General features: G+C 47.6%; 1 pseudogene; it reads left to right on the top strand.

Moving 5' to 3' along the window:
• The first annotated feature begins 848 nt into the window (after positions 1–848).
• On the top strand, positions 849–2,455 carry LOC103276110 (annotated as a pseudogene).
• Positions 2,456–6,252: the final 3,797 nt, after the last annotated feature.

Genomic DNA, 6,252 nt, shown 5'->3' with positions numbered 1-6,252 from the left:
GAAGTAGTCACTTTTTCTTTTTCCTCCTACATCTCTGGGACTTCTTCTCAGGTGAGATTATCTAATCTAGTCACACCTACATTTAGAAAATATGCCTTTATTTATTTCAAAATTAAAAGGAATGTATTTATTTTTTGTCAGAGTCTTACCACCCGCTTGGGAGCCCCTCGCTTGCTCTCCTGTTGCCTGAGGTTCTTTGATGTGTTGATTCTTCCACCATCTCCTTGAGGTGGGCCTACTTTGTCATTTGGGATAGTTTTCCTTCTTTACAAATGCAAGATAATCCAGAGGACAGACATCAATTCTGCCTTTGCCCCTCAAGAACAGTGATGGGTCTAAAAGTGCACAGAAACCAGTCACCGAACTAAAATAAATTTTTTGAGAGTTACTAATTTAATAATATAAAACTTAGACCTAATCAATCCAAAATAGGACAGTCTACTTTCAAAATTCAACATAACTCCATTTTAGACCGGTGGTTGGGGATCTCTGGCCTCTTAGTGTGTTTGCATGCAGCTAAAATAATTTTGAAATGCTAACAAGATAAGGTTGGCACCAGTATGCAGCTGTCTAGACTAACTCTGGGAAAGTGTAAGTATGTGCAGTAACTCTATTTTGTTTACTAAAGGAACAAGGAGACGGTGAACCGAGTACAAGAGAATTCATCACTTTCCAGGACTCCTCTCATCGCCCAGATGTCTGCAAGTCTAAGGGACCTCTTGATCTTAGCCCCTCTCTGTCCCAAAGCCTGGATACAATTTTTTAAAAAGCACACAGGGCACGGAATTTGAAGAACTCTCGCGAGACTTTGGCCTCTTCCTGAACTGGTGCTCAGCAAGGAGAAGGCCATGTTCAGCTTGAGCGCCAAGATCATGAAGCCCAATGGCGAGAGGTCACATGAGTTCCAGTCTGGCATCTCCCAGGCTCTCCTGGAGCTGGAGATGAATTCGGACATCAAGGCTCAGCTCAGGGAGATCAACATAACAGCGGCCAAGGAAATTGAAGTTGGTGGTGGTCAGAAGGCTATCATAATCTTTGTTCCCATTCCTCAACTGAAGTCTTTCCAAAAAATCTAAGCGCGGCTAGTACGTGAATTGGAGAAAAATTTCAGCGGGAAGCATGTTGTGTTTATTGCTCAGAGGAGAATTCTGCCTAAGCCAACTGGAAAAAGCCGCACAAAAAAAAAGCAAAAGCATCCCAGGAGCCATACCCTGACAGCTCTGCACGACGTCATCCTTGAGGACTTGGTCTTCCCAAGTGAAATTGTGGGCAAGAGAATCCGCGTGAAGGTGGACGGCAGCCAGCTCATCAAGATGCATTTGGACAAAGCACAGCAGAATAACGTGGAGCACAAGGTTGAAACATTTTCCGGTGTCTACAAGAAGCTCCTGGGCAAAGATGTTAATTTTGAATTCCCAGAGTTTGTTTTTTTTTTGAGTTGGAGTCTCACTCTGTCGCCGAGACTGGAGTGCAGTGGCCGCTCCCAACCACCGCAGCCTCGACCTGCTGGGCTCCGGCGATCCTTCCACCTCAGCCTTCCAAGGAGCTGGAACTACAGGCACGCACTACCATGCCCGGCTAATTTTTGATTTGTTGTAGAGATGAGGTCTCACCAAGTGCCCAGGCGGGTCTCGAACCCACGGGCTCAGGCAATCCACTCACCTCAGCCTCCCAAAGGCGCGGGATTACAGACTGAGCCACCGAGCCCGGCAGAGTTTCAGTTGTAAACAAATTCAACTAAATAAAGTATACTCACAGTAAGAAAAAAAAAGCACACATGACCCAGGAGGGGTCTTTATGATGCCATCCCCTCATTTACTTGGTTTTAATGGCCCTGCTAAATAAAGTCATAATCCCTGCTCCAACCCCTTATGTTGTCAGAACCGGATTTGGACCTGGTGACACAAATGACCAATGGCACTAATGACAGACCCTGGAGAGTTCCACCTAGATAATTCAGGTAAGGCCACTGCAGGATTGTCACTCAACAACACTTGCCCTTCCCGGCTTCCCCTTGCCCCTTCTCAAAGCCTTTCCTCCCAGGCCCTCCGTGATCCCCTGAGATCCTTGGAAGGTGGGAGGTGGTGAGTGTGCAGGGACGTTTCCCGAGATGCTACCACAAATCCTTGCTGGGGTTTTTGGACTTAAGAACCGCTGTTGGCCAAGAGGCCTCCTTAATGTTGTGATGGAGCCACCGTTTAACTCTGGGGAGGAGAGAGGAAGTGGGACAGAATCATAGATCCCCCTTCCCCCCACCAGCTCCCACGCAGGTCAGATCCTCTCCACGATCCTCGCGGATTCTGCACACTTGGAGGTGGTGAGCTGCATAGAGAGTGCTCAGGCGATGTCTCTGCAGGGTCAAGACCAGAGGTTCGCGGCCCATGACCACCTACACCAAGGGGACCGGACCGAGGACTGGTCCAGGCTCGGAGCTGATGGAGAGGCCAGTCCCTAAATAGCCAGGTCATCCGGGTCCATCCCCACTCCCCCTCTCAGGAAGCGTCCCCGAACACTCACGCCCTCCCACCTTCCAAGGGTCTCAGCGTCCACCCTACGAATCTTCTAGGACCTGCATGTCACAGGGCAACACAGGCTAAAATGAAGATAAGCGAGCCTGATGGAGGGCACTAAGGCGGTAAAGAGCCCGGAAGCTGCCCCCTCACTTCCGGCTCCTGTCTGACTGACCATTTCAAACCCCAGCATCAGGTGATTGGATAAAACTCCAGACTATCTGGTCTTGAGTGACAGGACATGTGATCAGACGCAGGTGGCACGAGGCAAGAAAATGTTGAGATTATTCCCAGCTCTGGAATGTGGTAAGGACGTGTGAAGGGGCCCCTTACAGGACTTGCTGGGAGCAATGGTGTCTGCCTGGTTCCCAGTTGGTGGGTTGTGGGGCTGCAGGACTACAATCCCAGCATGTCCCTGGAGAGGCGGTGTCAAACAACAGTCCAGAGACCCACCAACCAGGAGCAGAAAAAAAACTGCCATCATGCCCCTAAGGGGCCCACAAGCCTCCTGCCTCCACCCTTCTGCCCAGACTACGGGGACTGAAGGTTTTTCCAATCAATGAATGCTGAGGTCTGAACTGGTCAATCAGATGGGAGCTGGAATTGACAGGGCGGGTTTTGGGCTCTATTCGGCCCTTTGTCTCCTGCGCCTGCGCACAGAGTTGGGTTGTCCTGTCTGCAGTGTCCTGCACTCTGAGACATACGTGTGTCTTTGCTTCAACCACTGTCACCCTGTGATCTGCAGGATGTGAAAGTCCTTGGTGAGGCTGCTGGGACAACAGGAAGTTGGGAGGTGAGTATGCTAGGGGTGTCCCAAGAGGGGGAAATGATGGACTTGGATGACCCGGCTGTAGTGGGACCAGCCTCCTCCTCAGTTGATGGTGAACACATCCCCACTGGCAGCTGGGCCTGGTGCCCTCTATGTAGGTGAGGCTAGGCCGGGACTCTGAGGACTTGTCCCATCCACAACCTCAAGCTAAGCCCACAGTGAACAACCCCTCTTTTGACATGTTTGGGACCCAAAAGAGTAGTGGGGAGCTGTTGGGAACCAGCCATGGAGGCCCACTGAGTGTTAGGGATCAGGAAGGGCCATTGACCCCAAGACCACTAGGATGTGTTTGGGAGCTGTTGACCCATTCCCTCCCTCTTTTTCCATTTGGCACAAACTACCAAGAAAAGCTCCAGCTGGCTCTAACAGAAAACTCCGAGACTGGAACATACACAGCTAAACCTAGGAGTCTATTTTTCCCATTTCCCATGGCTTATAGTCTTTTGCTTTATCACAATTTAAGTTTGACTTTGAGTCACATTGAGGAGTCTTAGTGCAGGTCAGTTTCTCTTGATGTGACCTTTAGAAATTTATAGATATAGGTTTTAGAAAATAGTTTATATGATTAAGAAAATTTAAGTAACCATTTTATTATAGAAGTATGGTTAGTTCAGTTTGATTTAGGGGGGCCAGTGAAGCTTGAATCAGGCCAGCTGGTGCTAGGAGAGTGTAACCATAGCAGCAATTGTTTTAATACAACTAGTTTGAATTAGTACAAATAATGGAAGTTAATAATTCACTATGGTGGTTTTGGGTTTAGAATTGAGTGATGTTAATTCAAGATGATGGAGTTGTAATACAATTAAGGGCACGTAAGAAACTGGTTTGGGGAACAGTAAACTAGCATAAGATACAAAAAGACAATTTGTGGTTGTTCTTCCTTATGTTCTTTCTTATGTATGAAAGAACATTTGCTTGAGAGTGGGGAGTGTCCTTTGTGCACCTGGACCTGTTCATGTGAAAGGCACATGCTACCTTTGTTTCCTGTGATGATGACTTTGCAGAGTTTAGGGATAAAAGCCCTGGGATAGCATTCAATAAATGGCTTCTGGTCACTTGAGCAGGAGTCCAGTCTCTTTCTTTCTCCCCACTTTCTTTCTCTTCATATCTATCCCTCCAGTTTAAATCATTGATGCCGTCACACTGCCAGAGACCTACGATCCCTGTAGGGGCAGGACCTCTGCAGGGAGGATATGACTGACTGGCGGGGCCAACAGAGGGAGGGTCTGGGGTACTGTTCCCTGTCCCTCCTTTCTCTACCTCAAGGTTACATCACAACGTTGAGGAACAATTGCTCTCTTTATAGCTGTGGAAATCCAATACATTTCCACCAGAAAGTGTGATAGATTAATTGTTGAGTGCAGTGGAACACTCATGGCCACTGCAGCCTTGACCTGCTGGCCACAGGCAATACTTCCACGTCAAACTTCAAGCATGTGCCATCATGCCCAACTAATTGTTTGATTTATTGCTGAAATGAGGTCTTGCCAAGTTGGCCAGGCTGGTCTGGAACCCCGGAGTTCTGGCAATCCTCTCACCTCATCTCCCAAACTACTGGAATTGTATGTGTGAGCCATTGTGCCCAGCTATCCCCAATGTGATCCTAACATGGCGACATTGTCAAGCTGAGAGTTGCAGGATATGTTCGTTAAAAGTTGAATTCAGAAGGGAGGTCACCTGTCCTGCTCTGCTTGGGTTTGGTCAGGCAGGTAAGCCAGTGGTGCCGTATATTCATTGTGGTTGCAGAAGTTGCCAGTGTTTCTGGCAAGGGAGGGCACTTGTGGGAAGGAAAGAACTAACTCACACTTTGCACGCCTTTCAGGAGCTCACTATTTTAAAATCTGTCTCCTGTTACAAAAGACAGAGAAAGGTAGACTTTATCACCCTTTCTGGACCCTCCTGCTTATAAGTGTGGTGGTGAGAAGAAAAGGATTGCTCTTATGCAAAAGGCATATACTGGCTATACATCATAATTTATACCAGGAATTCTATCACTTAGGGAGGCTAAGGTGAGAGAATTGCTTGAGGCCAGGAGTTTGAGACCAACCTATACAACATAGCATATTCATGTCACTATAAAAATAACTAAAGAGGCCGGGCTTGGTGGCTCAGCCTGTAATCCCAGAGCTTTGGGAGCCTGAGGTGAGTGGATTGCTTGAGCCCGCAGGTTCGAGACCTACCCAGGCAACTTGGCAACACCTCATCTCTACAATAAATCTAAAATTAGCCAGGCATGGTGGCATGCACCTGCAGTTCCAGCTACTTGAAAGGCTGAGGTGGAAGGATCATCAGAGCCTAGCAGGTCAAGGCTGTGGTGGCCAGGAGCATGCCACTGTACTCCAGTCTGGGTGACAAAGTGAGACTCCAACTCAAAGAATAATAAGAAAGAAAGAAAAATTAACCAGGAGTATTAGCAAAGGCCTGTAGTTCCAGCAACTTTGGAGGTTGAGATGGAAGGATTACCTGAGCCCAGGAGTTCAAGGCTGGGTGAGTAATGATAGTGCCACTTTACTTCTGCCTGGGTGACAGAGTGAGACACTAACAAAAAATAAATATTTTCTATTTAATTTTGAAATAAAGGCATATTTTCAACATGTAGGTGTGATTTGTCCAGATTATCTCACCTGAAAAGAAATCCCAAAAGGCCATACTGGTTGCTCAGGCTGTAATCAGAGCATTTTGGGAGGCCAAAGAAAGAGGACTGCCTGAGCCCTCTTTCTAGACTAGCCAGGGCAACTTGGCAAGACCTCTTCTCTACAATACACTAAAAACTACAAGTGTAGTTCAGCCTGAGGTTATGACTACTTGGAAGACTGAGGCAGAAGGATTGACTGAGCCCAGGTCATTGCCTGAGTGACTGGGAGCATGTTATTGCACTCCAACCTGGGTAAAGGAGTGAGACTATGACTCAAA

Source organism: Carlito syrichta, unplaced genomic scaffold (assembly GCF_000164805.1).
Source record: "Carlito syrichta isolate Samal-C Ts95f unplaced genomic scaffold, Tarsius_syrichta-2.0.1 Scaffold315927, whole genome shotgun sequence".
NCBI lineage: Eukaryota > Metazoa > Chordata > Mammalia > Primates > Tarsiidae > Carlito > Carlito syrichta.
The sequence above is the reverse complement of the archived record's forward strand: the minus strand, read 5'-3'. Positions and strand labels throughout refer to the sequence as shown.